At 45.0% G+C, this 17,500-nt stretch overlaps 1 protein-coding gene across 5 annotated transcripts in view; it reads left to right on the top strand.

Annotated features, from left to right (window-relative positions):
• Window positions 1-17,500, top strand: part of LOC310776131 (voltage-gated potassium channel KCNC1-like) — a gene marked incomplete at both ends in the record, with an annotated part of 59,672 nt that overhangs the window by 1,351 nt on the left and 40,821 nt on the right. The gene's annotated exons all lie outside the window — the stretch shown is intronic.

Below are 17,500 nucleotides of genomic sequence, written 5' to 3'. Positions count from 1 at the left end.
CTTTTACGCACGGGGTTTATTGCGTTTACGCATCCGTTACTGTACACTGGAGTATATATTTCACTGTTTTCATGTAAATAGTGTACGATTTCTCCTGATCAGCAAACGTTTGATGACCCTCTCTGATCGTGCAATAATAGGCTATATAAATGGTATTGATTAGTAGTATGAGTAACAAGTAGCCTAGACAGTCTTTTTGATCCATGTTACATGAAAAAAACATTCAGTTGAAGTATAGGCTTGTGGCTCTTTTTTAAGGTAAAGACAACGCCACCTTCTTAATTATAACTGCTTTGATTTTATTGACCTTAAAGTTTTTGGTTTTGGGGAGACTATTCACTGCTGTCGTTAGATCGTCCCTGTCTGTCATCCCCTTCAACACTGATGTTAATACACTTGTGTGTGATCAGTGATCACCCACAGACTTTGTGTGAATGCAATGCTATGCATACATACTGTAGGTCTACATACAAACCCAGACAGCCAGCAGACACCTGCAGTGGCCAGACATTCATGCCACCACATGGTGTAAAGACGTTAAATGCTGTGTATTTTCAAAAGCGTTTTAAAGCACAATACAATTGGCATAGTCAGCAATATGTTCTGCATTTAATTAACATTCGGTTACATCACAGATAAAGACATTCTCTCTCTCACTCTGCATGCGCGCGCGCGAACGCGCACACACACACACACACACACACACACACACACACACACACACGCACACACACACACACACAGTTTTTCTTCCCTTTCTACACATCTCTCAACCCAACAGTTCACTATGGACTGGCTCTGTGCAGAATTTCCCATAGTTGCAGGGGAGGCAGGCAGCATCAGGTTGGACACTTTTGCAGGTTCACTTCAAACCACACTATAGATAGATTTGTATGCCCGGCGGATGGCAAAGATGAGTTTGAAATGCATGTAAACAGATCAACAACATGCTTGTGTTGTGTAACTCACGTCGGGTAGTCCCCCGCAGCTGGGAATCGAACCTTGGGCATGGGAGGCGGACGTTCTAGTGAGGAGGCTAGAGCCATATGGCTCCAGCGTCTGTCGCTAGAACGTCTCTTAAGGTGTCGGGAGGCAGGTTTACTCACCGCACAGCACGACCACTGGCTACCGTTAACACTTGGACCAAGTGGATTTGGCACTGGACGCTGCTTTGGCTTCTCCTCGTGACACACAGTAGCATGCTGGGCAATATTAATAATATCATCTTATTGATCATATTAATAATATAAAATATTGATATTATATTGATATTGTGATATGAGACTATCGTCTTAGATTTCGGATATTGTAATATCACGATATATTTTCCTGGTTTTAAAGGCTGCATTAGAGTAAAAGTGATGTCATTTTCTGAACTTACAAGGCTGTTCTAGCTGTTGTGTTATATCCACATTGCTGATGATTATTGATCAAAACTCTCATTGTGTCAATATGTTGTGAAAGCACCAATAGTCAGGGAAGGAAACCCTGTCTTTGCATTTTATTTTGCTCACAGTCCTGTTTGAATAAAAAGCGCTTGTGACATCTCACATGTGGCTTTGACTTATGAAGATTTAGCCCGCTTCATAGAAAACACAGAGATATCTATTGTGTATCGATCGCCATTCAGTCTAAAAATAGAGAAATATGATTTTTGGTCCATATCGCCCAGCCCCTACTGCCTTGTTGTCACCAAAGGCCATGCTGTATTATGTAATGTACAGTTCAGCAGATCTACACTGACACTCATTAGTGGCCCAGATCTCGTGAGGTGTACAGCATCTAAGTGGCTTCATGGCCGGAGATAGCAGGGTGCCGATGACTCCATGTTGGGGTTATGCAGAGCGCAAAGCAGGTAGTAGGTGGGACTCCTCACAGCGCGCCACCGCGCCCGCTCTATTTGTGGGTGAACGAACGCAGCCCCGTTTCTCTCTCTGTAGGTTTCATATGCCAGCGCTATACGTCAAACAGCCATGTGACCCAGATCACTCCTTTCTGTTCCGCCCTCACTCTTTCTAAAAGTATCCTTTGGTGTGTGTGTGTGTGTGTGTGTGTGTGTGTGTGTGTGTGTGTGTGTGTGTGTGTGTGTGCGTGTGCGTGTGTGTTTTGCCAGAGAGATGTATATATATGTTATGTGCGGACTGCGGAGAGAGACAGATGAGAGAGAGAGAGACAGAGAGGGACGAGGAGGACGGGGGTAATAAAGGGAGACAGAGGAGGAGAGACTATTACTCTAATGATTGAAGGGATTTTGTTTTGCACGGCTGTGATGTAACGCGTCAACGATCAATGTTCTTGACCAGACTGCTTATTCACATTAGCGCTCCACATGCCAGCCGTTTTCTTCCCTCCTTCGCGCGCAATCGCGTGGATATACCGTGGTATCACACGCAGCTACACACACATGTACACACACGCACACACACATGCGCGCGCGCGCGTGTGCTGGCTTTTCTGCTGCAGTAGACACGGGGAGAGAGAGGAGGGGGAGCAGTGGAGAAAGAGAAAGGGGGGGTGAGAGGGATAGGCAGAGCCAGAGCCAGGGAGATGGAGAAGGAGTGAGATAGCGGAGAGGAAGAGAGAGACTGAACGGATGGAGGAAGAGTAGGAGAGGGAGAAGGAAGGGGAGAGAGGGGAGAGAGAGAGAGAGAGAGAGAGAGCAAGGGGGGTATAGAGATAAAGAGGGAGGCAGCAACAGCCAGCGAGAGAGAGAGAGAGAGACATTGGATGATGGGGGTGGGGACCCCTGTCTTTAGCATCTTCGATCAGCTATGAAGGCTTTGAGCCATCCAATCTTCCCAGCCTGGCCCTCCCGCCTGACTATTGATTGATATTTTATTGATTATCCTCTCTTTTTGTCTGTTTTAAAACCGTTCTGTCTCTCCCCCTCTATCACCCTCTTAAAGCCTGAGAATGCTTCCTGCGAGACGTGGTTCCGGTGCTGCTGTACAGTAACCTGACCGTTAACCTATTGACGCCATTTATGAATGCATGCATATGTCCCGTACGTTATGATGCACGCGTATACAATGCATGTCATTTCTTTATTGATCCGAGCCCGGATGACACTGAGTTTTGCACTGCAATTAAGCAACAAAGGAGACTTGGAGCGTATAAACCTGTCAGCCTGTAACATGCTTCACACATTGATTTGGTCTATTGTCTATATTTTGTGCTTTTGTTTTGGACCTCTGTTTTAGGTTTTTGTGACCAATTGCTATTTTTAACTCTCATCTTCCTGAATGGCAATGGTCCTAATTGTATAACTAAGGATTTACCAATATCCATGATCTGTGTGGTTATTGTTTTGGTGTCAGTATTTTCTTACTGAAGCAGAGGAAATCTAATTTGATGTTATCACTTGACAGTTATCACATTGCCTATATGGCGCTGAGCGAGAGAGTTACAGTGAATGACACTATTTGCTGCTCATGGACAAACATCACAAGAACATTGGGCAAATGGGAAACTGAAATGTTATGATAATTGAAAAGACATTGAAGTACCAATTTAAAGCTTGTTCAATCTATCTATCTATCTATCTATCTATCTATCTATATTATTATATCCCAAATTAAATGGGAGCTCGGGCTCTGTTTCTCTGTCCCACTGTGATTGTCCCACTGTGACATCATCCATGATGTCATAAATCCCACTGTGACATCATCAGTGTCAGTGATGTCATAAATCCCTGATCCCACTGTGACATCATCAGTGATGTTATAAATCCCACTGATGACATCATCAGTGATGTCATAAATCTGACATCATCAGTGATGCTGGTCTCATTGGCCACACAGCAGCCGAGTTGCTGTGGGTGTGGAGGTGGTTTCCACCCTGTTTGGTTGTCCTCCGGTTTGTGGAAAACAAGGTTGAGATATTGTATAAGGCCTATTGAGATGTTGTATAACCGTCCAAGCATCAGGTCATTCCACTAGGGAGAGCCTATTAATCAAATGTGCTTAATGTTTTAAATGTTCTCAGTATGTCTCCAGAAACATTGTGACTAGCCAAAAGTCGGGGTGACCTTGGCCTATACCCAAGATGGGGTTGTTCCCCCGTGTTGAGAGCAGAAGGATGCTCTCACAGAAGGCGACGCATGTGTGTAAAAGCCCCAACATTGTGGGCAAGGCCGCGCAGCGGGACGGTGTCTGTCTTTCTGTCAGTCACAATTTTGGAGCCCACGGAGCGGGTGATTTTGACATTTTTGAATAACCATTTGATTAAGGAGGCGTTTGGGTCATCAGAAGTCTGGATAAAGAAAGTTGAGATTTGATAAGAGATTTACATACAGTAATAATAAATACACTTAACATTCTCATAGATAGAGCAATAGGTCATAGAGCAGGGATGGGCAGCCCTCACTCAGTGTGGCCCTCAAGTCAATCAAAAAACAGAAAACATGTCACATACTTGCCAGTGGTTGCCAACACTCCCCATTTATTTTGTAACCCTTTCTCCTGCTGTGCTCCGAATTAATCTCCTGATTTCATAGTGATACAAACTGACATGGCCATTTTCAAAGCGGTCGCTTGGCCTCTCACCTCAAAATATCTGAATGAGAATGGGGTCTATGGGTACCTCACGACACGAGTCTCCCCTTTACAGATAAGGTAGCATAGCCCAACCCTTACTAAATGCATTTGAATGTGAAAAATAGAAATGTTGGTATAATAAACTTTGATTACCAGTGTATATTTCCTTCTTTTCATCAAATTAGGAGCTATAATTGGGTAATTGAGTAATGGGGTTACAGTATCCTACTGGTGGAAGTGCACGGTCACAATCTGGCCCTCTGGTAGCGAGGAAAAGAGCTTTCCCCTTTCAACACACTCTGCTAACCTGTATGAAGAACAATTTCGATTCCATATTAATTCTCCTTGATAGCTTCATATCATTTGGTCCCACATCATAGGTTTATTCTTGGTCACTTGCAGTTCAGCATGATGAGGGGTCAGGTTGTCTTTGTCATCTTATCTCCTGACAAAGCTCAGCATGTAGAAGATGCCCCCTAGCTCCTTTCCAGATCTGACGTTGTGCTTTGTGTTTGATCTGCATCCCGTCCCGTCCCAGGGCCCCTCCCTGAAGGTCATGTCTTGTGGTTCATTGTTTGCTGTTCTCTTCCATTGTCATAAACACAAATATGAGCTGCTACCACACCGGACAGCCTCAGAACAGCTTGTCTCTGGGTAGAAAACCACTGTGCTGCAAGGAAAATAGAAGAAACAGATGTAGCCTATAGATAATGTAGGCAAGACTATGTATGTCTTGGCCACAAAAAAACAACAACAAAAAACAACAACAAAATGATGCTTAAAAAAGATTTCATAAAAAAAACAATGCTTGGGGCAGGAGGGTTTGGGTGACATTACCATTTTCGTCAGGGACATTGCATCACCTTTTTTGGGGAGGAGAAAACCTTATGACTAAAAGGGCGGCTGAGTGCTGTGTGGGGTGGAAAGATGGTATTTAGCGACCGACACAAGTAAACATTTGAAACAGGAAGTGATAATTGGCGAAATATCCTCTTTAATACCTGCGTGGGGAAGCTCTTGAATTTCATTAAAAAAAACTCCTCTTCTGATTTATCCACCTTATTTTTGTGAGGCTCCCGCTGTAAAATAATTCTGGGAGCAATATCCGGTCTAGAACGTGAGCAGCTGTGTTTACGCTGGCTTGACGCTGCCTGGATAGTACCTACTCTGCACTGCAGCCCATGACTGCAGCGCGTGCGTCCTCGCATCACATTTCCTTGTCGAACTCCGACGTTAAAAGTTTTCTCGTCACAAAATAACACTCGGTTTGGGAATGTAGCCTAATGATGTTATCTATCACATCCGCTAACCTGTTGCTCGTTGAACAAGTCGGCATTTATCAGCTCAGCTGCACCGTTTACAGACGGGTACATTAGACGGGCTGTGTTGTGTCAAGCTAGACGTAACGGGGGAAGAGGACAGCAGAAGGAAGCAGCACCCATGGTGCATCATGGCGGCCAAAAATAAGGTGGATACAGATATCACACTCTTCGTTTGACTACAGTATTGGGTCACTTCTAATTCTGCATTACATTGTGAGATTTTGTTTGCACCAGTTTGAAGCAGAACTCTCCACCTATGCGCCTCCCAAATCTGCTCTGGGTTTTATGAGAATTGTGCTGATCACAGGTGCCTGTGGATTGTGTGTGCAGCAGGTCCCAGCCAATCATAGCAGGCCCTGTGTGCAGGTCCCAGCCAATCATAGCAGGCCCTGTGTGCAGGTCCCAGCCAATCATAGCAGGCCCTGGCCTCTCTCTCCCTGGCCTCTCTGCTCTGCTATTTGTTGCGTGTCCCCGTTGTGCTCCATGCTGTTCTCTGTCAAATCGCAGCCAACACCATTCTCATGTTAAAGGGGTGCAGCTCTAACCTGACACTACCAGATGGTTTGTGACACAGAACCACCTGGAACTCCGAAAACTGTTTGGAGTAAGGGGCAGGCACTTTTGAAAAATACCTGGCAGGTGATTGGATGAACCATCTGTCTAGCACCGCCGTCGATCGCGGGCTCGCTTCTCGCTGTCGTCGTCGTCACACCTAAATCCCGCTTTCTACAACAGCATGAGTGAATACTGGATTCTGATTGGCTAGCAACAGTGGTAAATAGGCCAACAATCTACAGTTCGGCTCCAACCGCAGTATCACTCCGCTCCCTGATGAATGAAGAACACCTGTGCTGACTCCGCCCACTGTTAGCCTGTCAGTCTACAAATCTCTAAAAAGGAAATGTCCGATTTCGTAGTAACGTTTGATTTACTGGGTGGATTGAGTTTTGAGCAGTGGTTAGATGAAGATGAAGGTGAAGTGAACAAAGAACGACATGGTGAAATTGGGGAGAGAGAACTGGCTGAGCTTGAGTTGTCACGGAGTGAACCTGGGACTCTGCCGTCACCAGATATCAACACACCACCACCAAAACGGGCTGCTTTAGATAACTGTTTAAATAACTGTACTTTTACAGGCAATGTATCAATAACTGTGAATCCCGTTAAGGAATAGGTTAGTTGTTTTTTGGCTCAAAGGCAACTAAATGTTTAGTGCAATCATTGATCTTGTGTATGGATCTATATTATGTGGCGGAAGGATAAATGTATTCTGAAACCAGTAATGATTGTAAATAAATGAATTGAATGTTACAATTGTGTATTTTTTATATTATGTGGTAGCTATTGTAGAAAATAAATTTACCACTCGAGGAAGGGGGTTGTGGCCACATTTACCACTGGTACAGGGTTTATGGTACTCGGCTTCGCCTCGTGCCACAACCCTGTACCAGTGGTAAATGTGGCCACAACCCCCTTCCTCTCGTGGTAAATTTCTTAAGTAGCCGCCTCTGGCTGCTGATTGGTCCGGCCCAACTTGCCGAGACGGAGTTAAACCAATCAACGGCTTGGAGCGCGGCAAGATGGATTTGTCGCGTGATCGTGACCTCGCAAGGTTAGTGCGGCTCACACAGAGATGATCTCCAGCCACTTTAAAGGAATAGTTCACCCCGAATGAAAACCCTGTCATCATTTAATCACCCTCATGCCAGTTGAAACTGTAGGTGAAGTTTGTCCATAATAACACACATCACACAGGGCCGTCGCCAGCACATGTCAGAAGAGAACCAGTCACCACTGACCTCGGTACAGTAGTAGAACCTATACAGTCTATGAGTAGAACTGAAGTCAATCAACCCTTCTCACGGGGGCCATTTTGTGTCGAAAAGGCAGGGTAAACACAGGTGCAAGCAAAACCCTAATCAGGGTTTCAAACTTCTCTGATTGGAATTTGGAAACCCCTCATTAGTGTTTTGCTTGCACCTGTGTTTACCCTGCCTCTTCGACACAAAATGTCCCCCGTGAAAAGGGTCTATTGGTGACTGGTGTTCTCTCGAGTCTATTTCTCACTCCATTCCAAGGCCTATTTCCCACTTCCATTCTTGTTCTCCCTGTGGGTCGCATGTGAAAATAGCAAAGAGACTAGAGGGAAGGAGGCCTTCATTTCATTCTCTGGTGACAAATCTATTGCTGCATTGCTGGTGAGAGGAAGAGATTGTCTACGTATGACCATTCAGCGCATACGCTTGACTTTTAGTGAGCACGGGTCTGGAAATAGCTACCGCAGTTTTGCTGTGTTCTTGTCTGGGTGGTCCAGTAGCCCGCTTGTTCAAACCCACCGTACCACCCTTGAGAGCGTGATGGAGCGTGATCAGTGCTAAACAAGTTTGGAGCGTCCCGGACGGTGGCTCACTTGGTAGAGCGCGTACCGCAAAGGCTTAGTCCTTCGCGCGGCCGACCCGGGGTTCGAATCGGACCCGTGGTGCCTTGCCGCATGTCATCCGCTCTCTCTCCCCACCCTTCCTGTCTGCCTACTGTCCTATCTAATAAGGGCAAAATGCCCCCCCCCAAAAAAGAAGTGCTAAAGAAGTTGATGAAGTTGAACTGTTTGTGACGAGTGAACGAGTGAACTTTCCTCTCCTTCAGTTTTCCCTGACGAGGTTTTGTATCCCGGGACCTTCTCGTGTTGTGTTCATATCCTCAGATATCCGTGTCCCTCTGTTTTCCATCCTGCCTGGTAATGTGAGCGCTGTGTTCTGCTGATAGTCTACTGGTAGCAAAGAGGTGACATTGTGTTGAGGACCTGAGACACACATAAGAAGAAGTCGAAACGGGAAAAAAGACATTCTTGTCAAAGTTGCTTTTGGACTTCATTAACTGCATTATTAGATTCCAGGCAGGAGCAATTAGCATGTTGTGTGATTATGTTACAAAAATTGCTTCCCCCCCCCCATCACTCCAAATACTCACTCAGCCATCTTCCGTCTACACGACAGCGATATTTGACGTTTATAGGTCTTCACACTCAGAGAGCCATTGTGACATCATCCGCATCCCTTCCCGCTGATGATGTCACTGTTGCACTGTAATTGGTAGAGCTGTCTGTCTGTTTCTGATTTGCCAAAACACATGTCAGGGGTCTGGAATGAATCTGTTGCAAAAAAAATTAAACACAGAGCCATTGTGACATCATCACCATCCCTTCCCTGCTTCCCACTAATATTGGGACATCATCAGTGACATCATCATCAGTGATGTCATCTAGATCTAAATCTAGATCTAGATCTAAATCTAGAAACCCACACGAACACAATCAACATCCACTACCCTATCACATCATAGACATTGTGACATCCTCAGTGATGTCATAGACATTGCAACATCATCAGTGACATCTTCAGTGATGTCTATGATGTGATAGGATAGTGGATGTTGATTGTGCTCATGTGGGTCGGAATCCACCCTATTATGTAAGATTTATGACACGATGATGTCACATTGTCTATGATGAGATGGTGGATGTTGTGTGTTGTGTTGACAGCACAGGCTTGACTGCTCAGAACCTTAAGGTAGGACAGCTCATTCATTCAAGATTAAAAATCCCCATCCCGACCTTTGACAAGCAGGTTGATCATCTGGGATGAGATATTCAGTGTCCACCGCTGACTTTTTTCCTTTAGCAGGGGGTTCCTATCTGGGGGAAACCCCCAGGGGAGCACGGGGAGAACATGCAACCTCCACACAGAAAGGCCCTTTTGACGAGCCCACCTGCGGAGTAGACACTGGGGACACACCCTCAGCGCCCACAGCGTCCCAGGTGGGAATCGAACGCAGGACCTTCTTGCTGTGAGGCGACAACGCTACCACTGCGCCACCGTGCCCCCTGTTCACCGCTGACTTTTGAAGTGTTTTCTGAAAATCGTGTTTAAAAAAAATTATGCTTCACAAGTCATAAAAGTGGTCTTCGTTTGTGAAGATTATCTTGCTGAACACAAACCTCGCTGTTTCATAAACTTTTGTTAACCACAGACCTTATTTCATTTAACCGAAATCCCCATACTAACATCCCCTTACGAACCAGCATGGCAGCGATTTGCTAATTTCGGACTCATTCCTGCGGTACTCTATTAAGACCTTATTTTGGATACTGGTCGTTATTGGTGTCAAGTAAACCAAAAAAATACAGGCAATGGTAGCCAGTGCCACCATATGGATCTGAACTGAAGTAAAAGTTTTTTTTCTAAATCCTTATTAAAACACATTGCTAAGAACTGAAGCCTAATAAGATGTTCCATTGCAACATCAAACATCATGGTGCACACAGCAAATCCGCTATTTTGGCCTGAAGGAGACTATCATCATGACACCAGTAAAACATCCCGCCTACAAAGTGCTGTACAAACTAAATGGCCTGTGTTCTTCCCGGTCACGGTGTGCCGTGGTTCTGTTTCCCATCGGTGCCAAGGAGGCATTTTCAGGCCAAAATGACGGCAGCAACGTTGTCAAAAAAGCACCAGAGCTTCCTCTCTTGGCTTATATACTTTTTCCTTTGGTTACATGGTTTACAACCATCACAAGAAGGATGTAGGCGTGGAGTTACTCCCATGTACCATACATACATTTATGCACATTCACCTAATTCGGTTTGTCACTACCAAATCCTGGCAGTGTGTACATAGTAGTCTCAACGCCAGACCCATGAGAGTTCTTACGCTGGTACACTACGTTACTGCATGCTGCAGATCTCTCTCTGGGTCTGGGACACCAAACTGGTCTCGGAAGTGACCCGTTCACTTGGCCACTGATTGGCGAGTGGTGGATTCACCCTTCACCAATCAGGCCCACCCACCCTGAGACCGCCCATCTAACTGGCTCCTGCAATATGACAGGCACAATACGGACTGCTTGAAAAAAAGTTTGCCGGTTCTCTCTCTCTCAGAAAAAATAAGTTGTTCTACCGTACATATTTTAACAACATGACAGTTTTTTCTAACATGACAGTTTACCCGTGACATTCAGAGGCTATTGCATCATCCTACCTGTGCAGTGAAGGAACGAGATCATTCTGGGCAAACATTCACTGCGGCATCCCTGCAACAGCCAGACATGTGAAATCTCCCAGCATGCATTGGGCTAATCCATTTCGATAATAAATCGCATCGAAAGTAGCCTAAATAGATAGAAAGGTACATCGAAATAGATCTAAATAATGTGTCATGTTCCCACAACATGCTATTGTAGAACATTTCAATATTGGACAAAATAAAATTCGAAATCCAAACACAACCCTATGTGAAACATATATGTCATCCTGGGCCCTCGTCGATTTAACGTGATTTAGATAAGTGACAGCGTAACACGCTTCTACTGTCATATGCTATACTGTGATGTCTGCTCCAATAACTTGGCCCTACTTCACATTTAATTTTACAATAAAAACACATTTCTGCAATGACTTTACATAATGTAGGCTATATTTATGTGCATCATCCTACCTGTGCAGCAGGGGAGAGAAAACAATATCATTCTGGACAAACTTTCACCAATCCAATTAATCTCATCATATAGGGATAGGCTATATTTTTCTAGCTGATGCGTTTAGAACATTCTTTTCACTTTGATCTTGCTATAGTGTAGCGTATTTACATGCTTGCAGTATTTAAACTGCAGTTTGATTGGTTTGAGAATAATATGGAATAATAGCCAGACAGACAGAGGGGATAAAAGGGGGGGGGGGGGATCAGAGCCCTCGGCTTTTCTGAAGCCGGACTGGATCGCTCCGTGGAATTGGAGCTGAAAAGTGAAGCATGTGATTCGTTTACTCCACTTACCCAATGAGCAGATTGAGTGCATTTTACGCTTAAAAGGCGTGGTTGTAATGCTTAATGCTGGGTGTAGCGCCGATATATTTTGAAAAAAATAATAATATATATATTTAAATATATATATTTTTTGTGCTAAATTCATGGCGGGCCATTTAGAAACGGGCAGCGGTCCGCAGTTGGCCCGCGGGCCATAGTTTGGCCACCCCTGCTATATATACTGTACCTCGCAGCTGGTGCTAGGGGAATCCCCTGCATAGGAAAACAAGTAGCATACACACATTTACCTGCACAGTCAGGTAAAACCTTTTTTTAATGGGCGCACAATCCCTCTACACAATTCCTTACACTGTCCTTTGCACTGCATCAGAACTGCAAGCTACTCAATTATTCATAAGCAATTCAGGCCAGACTGCAACTAAACAACGAGCAGGAGCACCTTTACGCACTATACGCATGCTATACTGTACTACGCGCTCAAACACCTGGGCGCACATCGATCATTCTCACTGCGCTCACCTGACACATTAGCCTCTACTCTCTCTGTATGTGTTGCTGCCCATAAAAGCATTCTGCTACGCGTTCACAGTGACAGCATGCATCAATCATTTGGTTTGACACACCTCCACTCTAACCTTGGTAGACCACATTCACTACATGCAGTCAGAATGCAAGTCTCAAAACCACTGAAAAAGTGTTTGACAGCAGCTGACAGGTGAAGTTGTATTATAATAATAATAATAATAATAATAATAATAATAATAATAATAATAATAATAATACTTTATTCGTGAGCATTCCAAACCTAAACTGTAGCCAATTCCCATGCCAAATGTATGACATGATTGCTTTTTTTTAATAGATTTGTTTTGTGTTGAATAGTCTTCACAACCCACTCAAATAAGGCCAGACTAACCTGCTGATGGTACCCTACCCGTGCTGTGCCACAACACATCTGATGGTACCCTACCCGTGCTGTGGCACAACACATCTGATGGTACCCTACCCATGCTGTGGCACAACACATCTGATGGTACCCTACCCGTGCTGTGCCACAACACATCTGATGGTACCCTACCCATGCTGTGCCACAACACATCTGATGGTACCCTACCCGTGCTGTGCCACAACACATCTGATGGTACCCTACCCGTGCTGTGGCACAACACATCTGATGGTACCCTACCCATGCTGTGCCACAACACATCTGATGGTACCCTACCCGTGCTGTGGCACAACACATCTGATGGTACCCTACCCGTGCTGTGCCACAACACATCTGATGGTACCCTACCCATGCTGTGGCACAACACATCTGATGGTACCCTACCCGTGCTGTGCCACAACACATCTGATGGTACCCTACCCATGCTGTGCCACAACACATCTGATGGTACCCTACCCGTGCTGTGGCACAACACATCTGATGGTACCCTACCCATGCTGTGGCACAACACATCTGGTTAACGGGCTCGTGTGTTGAGTGTGTCTGCATGGTTGGCCACATGTCGGTGCCCTGTGGCACTTCACAGTGGATCTGGAACCCTGCTCATTCCCTTGGAAAATGACATTGGACTGCGTCACTGGGACAATTCCTGTGCGACCATCTGCTTCCTAGTGATTGTCCCTCCTTTCCAAGTGGCAGTGGAGTGGAGGCAGAGTGCGTGTGCCACTGAATGACCACTTTAAGGGGGAATGTAGCCTAGCCAATGGCGGCTGTGTAAAATGTCCAATTTGGGAGGGGATTTGATGGGAATATCTCAGGATCGCCCTGAGGAGTTCTTGCGATATCATTTTGACATCTTGGGCCATTTTGCACGTAAACATTTTTTAATGTACAACGCTTGGAGGGACTGATGGTTAGATAACACTACTGCAGTGCCCGTTCCTCTCCCTCCCTCCACCCCATCCCACATTATGCTCTCCCGCTCTTAACAAACGATTCTCCCTGAGAAATCACTTTTTGTGTTGCCAGTAGGTGGCGCTATGACCATGCCCATGTCCGAATTGCACGGAATTCAGCACTGCACTCCGTCGGGTCCCCCCTAAGCGCACTCCCCGAGTTTGAAGTCCATCGGGTGAACTGTTCTCGAGGTATGTGGAGGACAGACAGACAGACACTTCTGCCTTCATTAGATAGATAGACTAGTGCAGTGCCTGTTCACTCAGAAACTCACTCACCTGTGTGTCTGTCTGTCTCCTGGTGTGTGTGTGTGTGTGTGTGTGTGTGTGTGTGTGTGTGTGTGTGTGTGTGTGTGTCACGGCGTGTCTCTGTCTCCTCTCTCCACATGAGCAAGCACTTTGCAAAAAGAGAAAAGTCTTAGTCGACATTCAATGCGTGCTATTAAATGTAAATGTTTCCCTATTTAAAATGCTGAAAGGCCAGCCAGTGTTATGAGAGTGCACTGTTGAGAGAAAAGCATATATGGGATTTGGAGCTGTAGGCTACTTGCCACATAAATAAGTAATGGCGGTACAGGGGGATTCGAAACCCGTCCCAAACCAGGAGTCCAGACCAGTGACTTGTGCTTTTTGAGGCGACTCTTATTTGTGTCTCATTTAATCAGTTGTACACACTGTCTAACTTCTATCTTTTGGCATGTTTCTACGGTGTTTGTATGCGCCAAATACTGTGTGCGTCGTTATCAACTGTTATTGCTAACAGTGGCTAGCCTGGCTAGAGCTAACCCTGGCTGGTATTCCGACTTATATATTATCTGTGTTTACTGAGCTTAAAAACAATAGACAGTATCATCATCATCAGTGGCATCACTGTCACTGTGGCCATAGCGCTGTAGCTATCAACTTGCTGTCAACTAAATGAGTGACAGCTAGGTTACAGCAGTGCCAATAGGAAGCTATCAGGCATTAGTGTTAACTACCATTTCTGTTGCGTTGTGATCTATTACAAAATAGCGATGGTGGCCTGCGTTATACACGGCTGTAATGTCTGCAGACGTGAAGGGAAAGCCAATGAGAGAGGTGTGGATAATGTTAACGTAACGCTCACAGCAAACCTCATGTTACCACAGGTGACAGTGTAACTTGTGGTGTAACTTTATGTCAGCATAAACGTAACAGTTTGCCTTCAAAATATATTCATATATGCCTTCAAATATGGCCATGGTTTGTTGTACATGCTCTTTTGTAACCAAACCACTTCCACACTACTGTGTTGCTGTGCATACCTCACACTGTTACACTAGGGATGTCACGATACTAGAATTTCTACTTCGATACCGATACCCAGGAAAATATCCATACTCGATACCATTTTCGATACCACGGGAAGGGGGGGATGACGACACATCAAGCATAAAAATAAAGTTAGGCAGATGGACGGACAGACGCACACTTCTCCATAATCTAGTTCTGATCAAACTTTGAACTTAGACAGCAGATTAGCCCTGCTCTAGCCATCAGCCTATCAGAACACATTTAGCTTGTTGAAGCAACACTATCCACCAATGATAGGGAGGGAGAAATCAGTGATTTTTCACTTAAAGGGCCCATATTTTGCTAATATAATGTATTATTATTTTTTATTGTTGGCCTCCACTAGAGTAGCTTATTGCATCATTCATAGTTAAAAAAAACTCATTGTTTATCTTGTACTGGCTCTCACGACCCCCTTCAGTTCACCCTCTGTCTGAAACGCTCTGTTTTAGTCTTCTTCTGCGTTTTGCTGTGGCAGGGAATTTTAGTCTTCTTCTGCGTTTTGCTGCGGCAGGGAAAGCTACAATGTCTGTCTATCTATCTATCTATCTATCTATCTATCTATCTATCTATCTATCTATCTATCTATCTATATATCTATATATCTATCTAGATAGATAGATAGATAGATAGATAGATAGATAGATAGATATAGATAGATAGATAGATAGATAGTCATGCATAACAGAAACAGACAGGCGATCTCTGCTTTCGCTACTAAATTTGGTAGTTGTAAAACAATTATATCAACGAGCAACGGATTGTCAAAACGAATTTGACCATCGATAAAAAACGTAAATTGGACGTAACAAGCAAGCTATCAATTGATATATCAACATCCCCCTAGCTATCAACAGCTCCGCTAGGCCCGGGCTGCGCCGGGACATTTCCTTCGGCGGGTAGCCGAGCAGGGCATTGTTTACCGCGGCCGCCGTAACGTTACGCCCCGGGGTCCACCTGCAATGCCGACGTTAGGGTTAGGCGTGGTGGTGGGAGAGGTAGGTTTAAGGTTAGGGTCTGGAGGAGGTTAGGTTTAGGCGTGGGGGCTGGGAGAGGTTAGCTCCACCCGGCCCACCGACACGCTGCACGCCGCCTCGCTCAGCTGGTTCTGTTTGCGGGCTGTCTGCACATCATTCAAGCCGCAACAACAGCTAACGTAGCTAGTTAGCTCACTTCCCAAATGCTTGTGACTATAGCTGGGCCTCTCCTAGCAAAGGCTACACGGACCAAACAAAAATCAGGACTTGGAGAAGTCAGCAAGTTGGACTAACGTTACAAGTTCTGAAAATGTGTGCCTTCGTCATTCCAGCTATTAACGCGATATCGGTTGTTCATATGTCTATGAAAGGCAGCTGTGCTGCTAGGCTAACATATAACAAGTGCTAACGTTACTTAGCCGGTAAGTAACGTTAGCGCTTCCTAGCACCACATTGGTACAACCGATGCTGGAATGAGACACATATTTTCAGAACTTACCACTTCAGTCCTACATCCTGGCTCACTTCCAAGTCGTCTCCTTGTTTTTGCGGTCTGGAATCCGTTATTCCATGAGACTACTGTTGTGTTAGTTAGGCAAGTCCCAGACAGCCAAGTTGGAGAGAGGGGTTAGGTTGGCAAGGCAACAAGGAAGCTCACTGACTTTAAACGACTGGACACTGCTTACAGCTACAGCTTTTAACCAGGACTTCTATCAGGAACTACTAGATACTCAGATAAACACAAATAAAGTGAAAGGCAGATACGGCCGAGACGAGTGGAAACTAGCAGGGTTACTGTCGGCAGTGTACTGGCATGTCAGAACAGGGAAGGGAGGGGCGGACGGACGGGTGAAGGCTAGGGCGCGCGGGGCTATGCTTGGCATCACCAGGGTAACAAGCAAGTCCTAGCTGACGTCACCTAGGACTATATGGCTCTCGCACAAATCCTGTACCATCTCGTCGACTACGAGACTTCATGGGGGGAGGGGGGGTTCATGGGGCTAACATTCAAACACTTTCACCTATTTATTTGAAGCTTAGCCCATGTTTATAATACAGTATGACCATCCAAGATTGTAACAACATATATATGATACAAAATTAAGAAATGCATAATATGGCCCCTTTAAAGAAAGCACTGCTGGTATTGAAACTGTTGCAAATGAGTATCGTATCCATTTAAAAATGTATAGTATTGATACTTATCGATACTATCGATACCTGTTGCAAAAGAGTATTGCATCCATTTAAAATGTTCAGTATTGATACTTTTCCATACTATCGATACTCTTGACAACCCTATGTTACACTGCCTACATTATTGCCATTATCGCGATATCACAATATGAATCTTTGACAATATGAATATGAAATGTAACGATATATCCATAACGATGTGATCATAATATGACACACCCCCACTTTACATGCATGTGTTGTGTGTGTGCGTCTCCTATGGCTTTCCCTTTTCTCTTACATTGCCCTTTTTTGTGATCAAGGTCCGAGATAGATTAAGGACAGGGAGAGACTGAAGACAGACAAAGGAGATAGAGAGAGAGAGAGAGAGGAAGATGAGGGAGGGAGAGAGGAGGGAGGGAGAGAGAGAGGGGAAGAGGAGGGAGGGAGGGAGA

The sequence above is a fragment of the Poromitra crassiceps genome (genome assembly GCF_964638095.1).
Source record: "Poromitra crassiceps genome assembly, chromosome: 4".
Taxonomy (NCBI): domain Eukaryota; kingdom Metazoa; phylum Chordata; class Actinopteri; order Beryciformes; family Melamphaidae; genus Poromitra; species Poromitra crassiceps.
The sequence above is the reverse complement of the archived record's forward strand: the minus strand, read 5'-3'. Positions and strand labels throughout refer to the sequence as shown.